The 10,815-nt window shown below is 39.6% G+C and overlaps 1 non-coding gene across 1 annotated transcript; it reads right to left on the reverse strand.

Annotated features, from left to right (window-relative positions):
* Positions 1–233: 233 nt before the first annotated feature.
* On the reverse strand, positions 234–340 carry LOC132213988 (U6 spliceosomal RNA). Its single transcript, XR_009448100.1, has one exon. It is a non-coding gene; the product is annotated as a U6 spliceosomal RNA (small nuclear RNA).
* Positions 341–10,815: the final 10,475 nt, after the last annotated feature.

Below are 10,815 nucleotides of genomic sequence, written 5' to 3' on the forward strand. Positions count from 1 at the left end.
AACTGTGACCTCCTGGTTCATAGGTCAATACTCAACCACTAAGCCACGTCGCTGGGCTGGAATTGAGTTTTGTGCATGGTATGAAGTGGAGATCCAGACACATTTTATTCCATGCAGATAGTCAATTCACCCAACACCATTTAATAGAAAAACCATCTTTTGCCCTTTGCTTTACAATATGTATTGTCACTGTCATTAATCAGGTGACTATATGTGGTTCTCTTTCTCCATTCTGTTCCATTGGTTGGTTGATTGGTTTGTGTGTCATCCTTGTACATAGGCCATGCTAATCTTCTTCGTATCATTTCAATTTTAGTACATGTGCTGCTGATGTGAGCACTGTTTGTGTATTCTTGCACCAATATCACAATGTCTTAGTTGCTATAGCTTGTTCCTCAAGATTATTTTATTTGACCATTTTTATAATAGGATATTTGGATTTTTTTCTTATGGCTATGTAAGAATTCCTTATTAGTAAAGCATTTAATCCTTAAAACTTATGTTTTAAATATCTTTCCCTTTGTCCTTTGACTTTTGATAGTATTTGTAGTTTCTCTTGCCATAGAGGAGTATTACATTCTTAAAAAGTGCAGTTTAGGTTTGGCCATCAGAAGGAATTGGCCTGATGTTCCTGGCTTTGATGGTGCAGGAAAGAGCCAACGATGCAGGCAGCCACTAGAAACTAGAATAGGCAAGGACACTGATTTTCCCCGAGGGCCTCCAGAGAGGAACGTTGCCCTGCCAACGCCTGCATTTGGCTCAATGGGATCTTTTGAACTGTGGAACTGTAAGATAAAATATTTGTGATGTTTCAAGACTCAAGATTTTGGTAATTTGTAACAGCACCATAAAAACTAATACAGGCAGGTTTTTTTCTTTCTTTTTAACCCTTTTACCTTATTTTTTTCCTTTCTAATTGCATTGGCTAAGACTTAATACAATACAGGGTGGGGCAAAAATAGGTTAACAGTTGCTTGTGTGGAAAATAATACAGTAATTAGCCGGAACCGGTTTGGCTCAGTGGATAGAGCGTCGGCCTGCAGACTGAAAGGTACCAGGTTCGATTCCGGTCAAGGGCATGTACCTGGGTTGCGGGCACATCCCCAGTAGGAGATGTGCAGGAGGCAGCTGATCGATGTTTCTCTCTCATCGATGTTTCTAACTCTCTATCCCTCTCCCTTCCTCTCTGTAAAAAATCAATAAAATATATTTTTTTAAAAAAGAAAAGAAAAGAATAGAGTAATTAATAAATAATAATATAAGAATAAACTCTGTTTTGTGTACTGACAACTGTAAACCTACTTTTGTCCAATCCTGTATTTAATAGGAGCAGTGATATTGAATATTCTTTTCTTATTCTTTTTTATTTCAAGCAGATTAGGACATTTTACTTCTAAGTTTAAACTATATGGCTATGTGAGTATTTATAGATTTTGGCAACAGAAACCACATAGCACTGAAAACATTTCCAAATATCCATTTTTAAAATGTTTACTTCAAAAGGCTTACTCATGGATTATTTATTTATTTTAAATTTATCTTTATTGTTGAAACTATTACAGATGTCCCTCTTTTTTTCCCATTTCTTTTCTTGTTCTTGACTTTAAAGAGACCATGTCTAACATTTTGTTGCTAAAAAGAGATGTTTGTAGACTGTGGTGATGGTTTCACGGGTGTATACTTCTCTCCAAATTCAAGTTGCATACATTAAATACATACAGCTTTTGGTAAGTCAATCATACCCAAATAAGTGTGTTAAAAAAAAAAGTGGTCTATTGATAGTTTGTGATCCCCCTCACTATTTTTAATCTTACAAAGTTTTTCCCAATCTCCATTAAGTTTAAATGTAGTGTTTGCATTCACCATTTGGAGGCTGTGTAACTACATACAAATAAATATCTTTTTCTATGAAATAATAACCCTCCTCACTTGCTATAATAGTAAGTTGAAGTTTGGGGAGGACAAGGGGAAATCAGTCCTGCTTAAAATTAGGAAAATGGACAGAGAAACCAAGATGGCGGCATAGGTTAACGCCGGAGATTGCTGCCTCGAACAACCACTTCAGAGATATAACTAAAGGACAGAACAGACATCATCCAGAACCACAGGAAGGCTGGCTGAGTGGAAATTCTACAACTAGGAGGAAAGAGAATATCATACCCAGACTCAGAGGAGGCGCAGTGCTGAAGTGAAATACTCAGGTGCGGAGTGCGCGCATGCGTGGGGCGGGCTGGCAGCGGAGGGCGCAGTTGTTGTTTTCAATCGGGAGGGAGTTTCAGACTCTGAGCTCCAGATCCAGGCAAGTCTCTGGGGACCCAGACTCAAATGGGAGAAGTGGGACTGTCTGGCTTCAGTCGGAACTCGAAGGCAGCTTTCTCTCTGAGGTTTGCAGCGGTTGCTGGGACTCTGAGAGGCAGAGCCCCTGGGGACAGAACTGAGAGCAGCCATAGCTGCTTGCTCCGCCCACCCTGTAGATCCCTGGGGACCCGTCCCGCCCAAGCCCTGCGCAGAGCCATTTGCCGGATAGCCTCAGGCAAAGGCTAGATTAGCACTGCCCTAGAGATCCAGCACAGAAGCTCTCCTACTGCAGACACAGCTGACTCTCATAGCCAGTTAGCCTGGAGGTCAAATCACCCCTGGTATTACCGACAACATTCAAGGCTTAACTACAAGACTGCGCACAAAGACCACTAGGGGGTGCACCAAGAAAAGATAAAAAAAATGCAGAGACAAAGAAACAGGATGCAAATGTCAGAAATGGAAGATATAGAGCTCAAAACCACACTTTTAAGGTCTCTCAAGAACTGTCTAGAAGCTGCCGATAAACTTAGTAAGGCCCTCAAAAAGACTGGTGAGACCGCCGATAAATGTAGTGAGATCCTCAAGAAATCTAATGAGACCCTCGATGTTGTGATAAAGAACCAACTAGAAATTAAGCATACACTGACTGAAATAAAGAATATTATACAGACACCCAACAGCAGATCAGAGGAGCGCAAGAATCAAGTCAAAGATTCAAAACACGAAGAAGCAAAAAACGCCCAACTGGAAAAGCAAAATGAAAAAAGAATCCGAAAATACGAAGATAGTGTAAGGAGCCTCTGGGACAGCTTCAAGCGTACCAACATCAGAATTATAGGGGTGCCAGAAGATGAGAGAGAGCAAGATATTAAAAACCTATTTGAAGAAATAATGACAGAAAACTTCCCCCACCTGGTGAAAGAAATAGACTTACAGGTCCAGAAAGCACAGAGAACCCCAAACAAAAGGAATCCAAAGAGGACCACACCAAGACACATCATCATTAAAATGCCAAGAGCAAAAGACAGAGAGAGAATCTTAAATGCAGCAAGAGAAAGAAACCCAGTTACCTACAAGGGAATACCCATACGACTGTCAGCTGATTTCTCAACAGAAACTTTGCAGGCCAGAAGGGAGTGGCAAGAAATATTCAAAGTGATGAATACCAAGAACCTACAACCAAAATTACTTTATCCAGCAAAGCTATCATTCAGAACGGAAGGTCAGATAAAGAGCTTCACAGATAAGGAAAAGCTAAAGGAGTTCATCACCACCAAACCAGTATTATATGAAATGCTGAAAGGTATCCTTTAAGAAGAGGAAGAAGAAGAAAAAGGTAAAGATACAAATTATGAACAACAAATATGCATCTATCAACAAGTGAATCTAAGAATCAAGTGAATAAATAATCTGGTGATCATAATAGAATCAGGGACATAGAAAGGGAATGGACTGACTATTCTTGGGGGGGAAAGGGGTGTGGGAGATGCGGAAGGAGACTGGACAAAAATCGTGCACCTATGGAAGCGGACAGTGGGTGGGGAGTGAGGGCGGAGGGTGGGGCGGGAACTGGGAGGAGGGGAGTTATGGGGGGGGAAAAAGAGGAACAAATGTAATAATCTGAACAATAAAGATTTAATTAAAAAAAAAATTAGGAAAATGAAAATTCTGAGAAGGTATTTGTTGATGTCCCTGAATCCCATCTTCATGGGTCAGTTACCCTTGGTAGAAAAGTGGGGGGGAAAGTTCCCCTTGTTTCATCTGATTTCTCTGAGCAGGTGATTGTCCAATTAGCAGAGTGAATTGCAGAAGGATTTAGTGAGCCCGGGTTTCAATGAACGGAACTGAGGCTGACAGCCATGCAGGAGCCCACAAGTGGTCAGAACTCAGGTAATCAAGAGTTGCTGGGACAAGGCAATATCCTGGTCTTCAAAAGAACTGTCTCTACCCTGTGGTTCACAGGAAGTTGCCTAGGAGCTATGGACCAAATCAGTGAGGTTTATAAATATGCCTGACCAACATAGCAGTGACGTTTCAACTCCCACACTTCCCTGTGTTTAATGTCTCTTCTGGAAGTACAGGGAGAAAGAAGGTCGATTATTATTTGATTTCTTTTTGACAAAACCAAACCCTTGTAGTGATAATTTAGTCAAAGTAGAAGCCCAACCGAGGCAGAAATGTGGTTTTCATTCTAGCTTTATTTTGATCCTGTGCTCCTTTTTTTTCTTTGCAGGGGAAACAAGGGGAAGCCATAAAACCCCTCTTGGCACTATGTGTGTTGTACTTAGTCCATGGCCAAAGAGAGTTTTATGGGAAAGTTTTCTCTGTGCCAGTTGAAGCATTTTCTTTTTCATCGTTTTAAAAACAAAAACAAAAACATTAACTAAAACAAAATTTCTCATCTCCTCCCACAAAAAAAAAAAAAAAATAGGAGGAGGAGAAGGAGAAAAGAAAAACCCACAGAGCCACAATGCTGCTTGCCTTAATGTGAAAGTTTTTATCATTTAAGTCCTTCCCCAAAATTAATGCATAGGACTGATTGCAGTTATGAAACATTGGAAATTTTGGCTTTTCAGCCACTTGATGTCCTGTTCAGATATCCTTGGAAGAAAGCCAAAAGGGATTGAAATCTTCTTCTGAAAAAATAAAAGATGATTATCTTTTTTGGCTCTACTGTTTTACTCCAAATTTCTAGCTTTTGAAAAATCCAGTTTAGATGGCAACAGCTTTTTTCCTTCTTAAAATTATGTTCATATATTCACATACAATCTCATATTTGAGAGCAACTACAATAAACTGCAGCCTTTCTAGGCTTATTTTAATGGGGCAGAGGAATAAGTTCCCCATCTACCACCAAAAAACTGGAGTTTCATCTTTTCATGAGGTTTTCCTGAGATAAAATGCAAATTCTCTTAAAGGTTCATACTAATCATTGTTACCTTAGTATGAATGACTTTGCCAGGCCTCCTCTCCAGGGCTTCTTTTAACAGGAAGAAGATATATGCTCTGCTGGGATCTAGTCTCAACTGAGGGGGCTCAGAAGGAAGATGGAAGGAGCAGGGAGAAGGGACAGAACCTGTGACACAACTAGAAAATAGGCATAATACTGTCTAGTATACACCCTTCAAAAATATACATTTGCTTGATGCCTTCTTCCTTCTTCCAACAAGATAAGTGAATTTTTACACAGTAGGATAAAGTTGAGGTAAGGATTAAAAACTATATTTTGGAAAGGGAAATACTAGGGAAAAACCAGTTGACAAGGAGGTATAGCCTGGCAGGAACACACACTCAGGGTCCTTCAAGACTGAGAAGTCATCTTGTACTGCCTCTGCAGAGAGAGCCAAAGGCTTCCAAAGATGGTGTTAAGACCTCATCCTGGCCCAGCTGCTCAGCTGCTCAGCTTTTCCTGGGCCCTGTCAACTCTTTGTCGTCCAATCTAGGCAAAGGCACACCCATACTACTTCCACCACTGTGAGATGAGTTTTCATACACCTCTGACTGTCTCTCAATTTCTATGAAACAACTGATCTGCTTTCCTAGGAAAACAATATTACAAGTTTATAAACAAGGATAAAGGTTAATCATATCCTAAATAAGAGGAAAATACATTTGGTTTTCTCCTGAGATCAAATAAATATTAACTAAGAAACATTTCAAGATTCTCTTTTCAAAAGACTGAAGTCATAATTTTTTAAAGCTGAATTATGGACACAGAGTCACTACAGCTTTGCATATAGGTTTAAAAACTCTTTGAGCCCATATAAAATACCTAGACGAACACAATGTTTTGTGCATAGTAGGTATGTAGTCAGCATTGATCAAGTAATCACATTTATTGACTCCATTCCCTCTTACTCTGCTGCATGTTTCTGAAGAAAAATGAGACTATTACCAAGAGCTCCGATACCCTCTCGGCTTTCTCAGAGACACAAATTCCAACAAGAGGCAAGTCAAACTAAAGAAGAATAAAAAGGAGTACATGAACTTCTTGTGTTTTGGTTTTTGACTTCTATTATTTTGTGACCATTACCTGATTTCCTCTGGGCTCCGCCAGATTTATTTGAGGGCTTGGAATTATGTCCACTCTTTAAAGAAACAGAAATGAAATTAATTAACTCTTTTTTAAAATACTAAAATGCTTAAAGCACCTATTAGTTCTAAAGAAGCAAAATCAAAACCAAGGCCCAAATCATTGTTTGAAAGACCCAAGTGTTGTGAAGAGTAAATCTGACCCAGATCCCAACTCAAGTTGGCAAAGAAAACATCTTCTCCCTGTACTTTCCCTGGAAACACTTCTCTGTCCCCTGCCTTGATCCAACATTGCAAAGTAAGGGCCGACACCAGCATAGGATACTAGAGAGCAAGGGGAAAACAGAAAGTGGGCACACTTTGTGCAATGCATCTACAATGCGTGTCATTGTATTCCTGAATGTCACAGGACCACATGTGGCTTTTTATTCCTGGAAATTTGATTTCAGAATTCACTGGGGACCCTTTTCCTCAACAGCCTAATCTTGAAATTGGGAGGGAATTCCTTCACTTCCAAGGGGATTCCTAGCAACTTGTCCTGAGCACAATTCCTTTCTTGACTATAAGGAACTGCTTGAAAATGTGAATATCTTGGTACAAATCAGAGCTGTTTAGACCATGTTTCAATGAAGCAGAAGTAGGATTCTATCTCCATTTAGGCCAGGAGTTACCAAACTCCTTCAAGAAAGGTCCAGTCCATCTCCACAAAATGAACTCTGCCTTTGTAATGTAGAAACAGCCATAGGAGACAATATATAAATGAGTGGGCCTGGCTGTGCTCTAAGTAAAAATTTATTTACAAAAATTATGAAGATGGTGGGTCCTAAGGTTGGTCTGCAGGCCATAGTTAGCTGACCTATGACCTATTATTTTGTTTAGACAAAAATAATACTTATAAATATACTAACAATATAATAATTAACAACTGATATGGCCAACCAATTAGAACAGACAAAGCATACTATAGATGTGTACTGGTTTAAAACAACTAGTGATTATCCCTACATTACAGATTTTGGAACTGCATCTTACGATAGGGTAGTAAATTGTTCTAGATCATATCAACAGTCCACATAGTAGGGCTGGGGTTTTCATACATGTGATCTAACTCTAGAGTCCACTGCTTCTATAGGCCAGAAGGACTTTGTTTCCACTGTAAGACTGAACTATCAGTTGCTTAATCACAAGCATGTCTGGACAAGAGTAAGCCATCCATACCACTTTCAAAAATATTCAAAACACAGATGAGCCGTAGTTACTTAGTTAGATGGAAAATAAATTTTAAAATGTGAATTCCTTTGGCTTCCCTCTATCACTTGAATTCTTTCCCCTTTTCTATCTCTATGGCTTATTCCCACACTTCCTTCTCTGCTCAGGTCTGTGTTCAAATGCTGTTTTACTGTGGGGCCTCCTGACCATCAATAGATTAATAAAATAGCAGCTCCTGCCCTGAATTTTATATCTCACTTGCCTTGCTTTATTTTTCTCGGTAACACTGAACATCATCTGATATACTGTGTTTTAAATGTATTTAATTTATCTCTCCCAGCTAGAATGTGAGCTCCACTCAATTATGGACTTTTTCTTATTGGCTGTATCCTCAGCACCTAGAACAGCACTTCTTGAATGATTGAATGAATACTGTGTACAGTAGAGAGGCCACATGGTACAATAAGTAAAAGCATTGGATTTAGAACAAGAAGTGGGTTGGAATCCCAGCCTTGGACAAACTACCACTCAAAGCCTGGGAGGCTGCAGGAAGAGCAAAAGCCTTGAGATGGGAGCATGCTAGTCAGGGCAGGGTGGCCTGAGTTCCTGCAGCACAGGTAGCAGGCAGAACATGGGAAGAGATGAGAGAGGTAAGGATTGAGGGGCAGAACTTAAGGACTTTGGGTTTGCTCCAAGTGAGAAGAGAAACCAACTGAAGGATGTGACACAGAAGAATAATGTTATCTGTTTTAAATTTTACGAAGACTAAGGGTGAGAGCAGAGGCAGAGAGACCAATTAAGAAGCTACTGCAGTAATCCAGGTGGCAGTTCATGATGACTTGGGCCAGGTGAGTAGTAGTGGAGGTGGTGAAAGATTGTCAGATTCTGGATATATTTTGAAGACATAGCCAACAAGATTTGTTGATGGTTTGGGTGTGGAATGTGAGAAGAAAGGAGTCAATAATGGTTTCAAGGATTTGGGGGAGGACTGTGGAAGGAGTAGGTGTGGGATGAGGGAATCAGAAATTTGTTTTATGTCCATCTAAATTTGAGAAACTTGTTAGACATCCAAGTAGAGATATCAAGCTGTCAGTTAGATAGATGATTCTGACATTCATGGGAGAAGTATAAGGATATAAATTTGAATAATGTTAACAGGTAAATCAGAAGTTTCTATCCTGACTGCTAATAAGAATCACTTAAGGAACTTTAAAAATTATTTTTAATTGTGTTAAGATGCACATAACAAATTTTATCATCTTAACCATCTTTTAAAAATATATATCTGAAAAAAATAAAAATAAATATCTGGGCTCCAACCAAATGGAATGAGGATTTCTTGGGGTAGGAACTAGGCACCAGTATTTTTAACAAATATATCAAGTGTCTAGACTTGTGAAGGTAAGGATAAACCATAAAGGAAGTAGAAAAGGAACAGCCTATAGCATAGGAGGAAATCAAGCAAGTGGAATATCCCCAAAGTTGAGTACCAAAAGTACTTCAAGAAGAAAGTACTTTAATAATAAACTGTGTTGGGTCAAGTCAGGTGAGGGCTGCAGAAAAATCATCAAACTTAGCAAAATGTAGATCACTATTTTCCTTGACAATTTTTCTTGCAGTGGATTAAAGAGAGATTTTACATCAATAGGCACTACATATTTGTTCATATTATAAAATAATGTCTAGTAGTTTCAACATCAGAGCCTGTTCCAAGTTTTCAATCCTGCTGAGTCTTACTCATGCATTACCCATGACTCAGTAGTCAGGACAAGGTCAGTTGGTGATTTGAACCCAGCCTTACTCTCCAGCAGATGATATGCACCTGCATATTCTTTCTGAGCTAAAATGGAAAAGGAATCTTTCAACTGATTACCAAGGAGATGGGATAATAAACACATTCAGCCACTCCTAGGAGCCATGCCAAAGTAAGGCAGAAGAGGACTACATATAAATAGGACAAACCAATGCAGTCACTAAGAAAACAGAGCTCTTTCTCTTTTTTTATTGAGAAAATGCCTTCATCTCTTCACTGTAACTACACCAAACAAATGCTTAACTTATGCTTTAAAGGTTTAAAAATTTGAGCTTGGCCAGACCCCAAAACAGAGGGAATTCAAAGACTTGAGCTGTCCATTGAGAAAGATCTGCTGCTCAGGTTCAAGTCCATGCTTTCCAGATGTTTCCTCTTGTCCTCCAGAGTCACTTCCTACTTGCTGACCCTGAATCTGTGCTCAATTTATTCATGAATCTTGTTGGAGGTATCCACTGTTTAGTAAGAGCCTTTCTCCAACCCACACTAAGGAACTAATGCTTTTCTTCATATCGCTCCACTCCCAAGGGACAGAAACTATGATGAGGAGCAAGGATGAAATCAAGGATACATGTAGAACATAATGTATAGAACACAAGGGGGTGATGTCAAAATTCTCGTCTTATTCACTCTTCTTTACATCATCTGGGTGGTATATCTCAAACAGGCACCTAGGGGTGCCTCTTACTCCTAGAGTAGGATTCAGAAGACATATGGGCCTTTCTAGTGGGCCAAGAAGTCTTTAAAAGCTATATTGTCCCACCAAGTTCATCAGAATGAGAAACTAGATTGGAAACTGAGGCTGAAACCGTAGTTGGTAAAACAAAGAAGGGAATTTTCCGAGTAGATGCTCAATGTTGGGGCTATCTCTATGGTGTGAACTAAATGCTTGTGTCCCTCCAAAATTCATATGTTGCGGTCTTAATCCTTAGTGTGATGGAATTTGGAGGTGGACCCTTTGGTAGGTATTTAGAATTAGATTAGGTCATGAGAATGGAGCCTTCATGATGGGATTAGTGCCCTTATAAGAAGAAACAGCCCTCACCAGTGTGACTCCATAGTTAGAGCATCGGGCCCTACACCAAAGGGTCATGGGTTTGATTCCCAGTCAAAGGCATGCACCTGGGTTGTAGGTTTGATACTGGCCGCAGTTGGGGCACATGCAGGATGTCTTTCTCACATCAATGTTTCTCTCTCTCTCCCTTTCTCTCCCTCCTCCCACTCTCTCTAAAAATCAATGGAAAAAATATCCTCATGTAAGGATTAACAAGAAAAAAAAAAAAAAAGGAGACACAAGAGAGCTCTCTTTCCCCAATGTAAGGACACAAATATGGCAGCCATCTTCAAAATAGGAAGAAGGCCCTCACCATGCACCAAATTTGCTGGCTTATTAATCTTGGGCTTTCCAGCCTTCATCCAGAACTGTGAAAAATAAATATGTTTGTTGTTTAAGCCACCCAGGA

This window comes from Myotis daubentonii, chromosome 12 (genome assembly GCF_963259705.1).
Source record: "Myotis daubentonii chromosome 12, mMyoDau2.1, whole genome shotgun sequence".
Taxonomy (NCBI): domain Eukaryota; kingdom Metazoa; phylum Chordata; class Mammalia; order Chiroptera; family Vespertilionidae; genus Myotis; species Myotis daubentonii.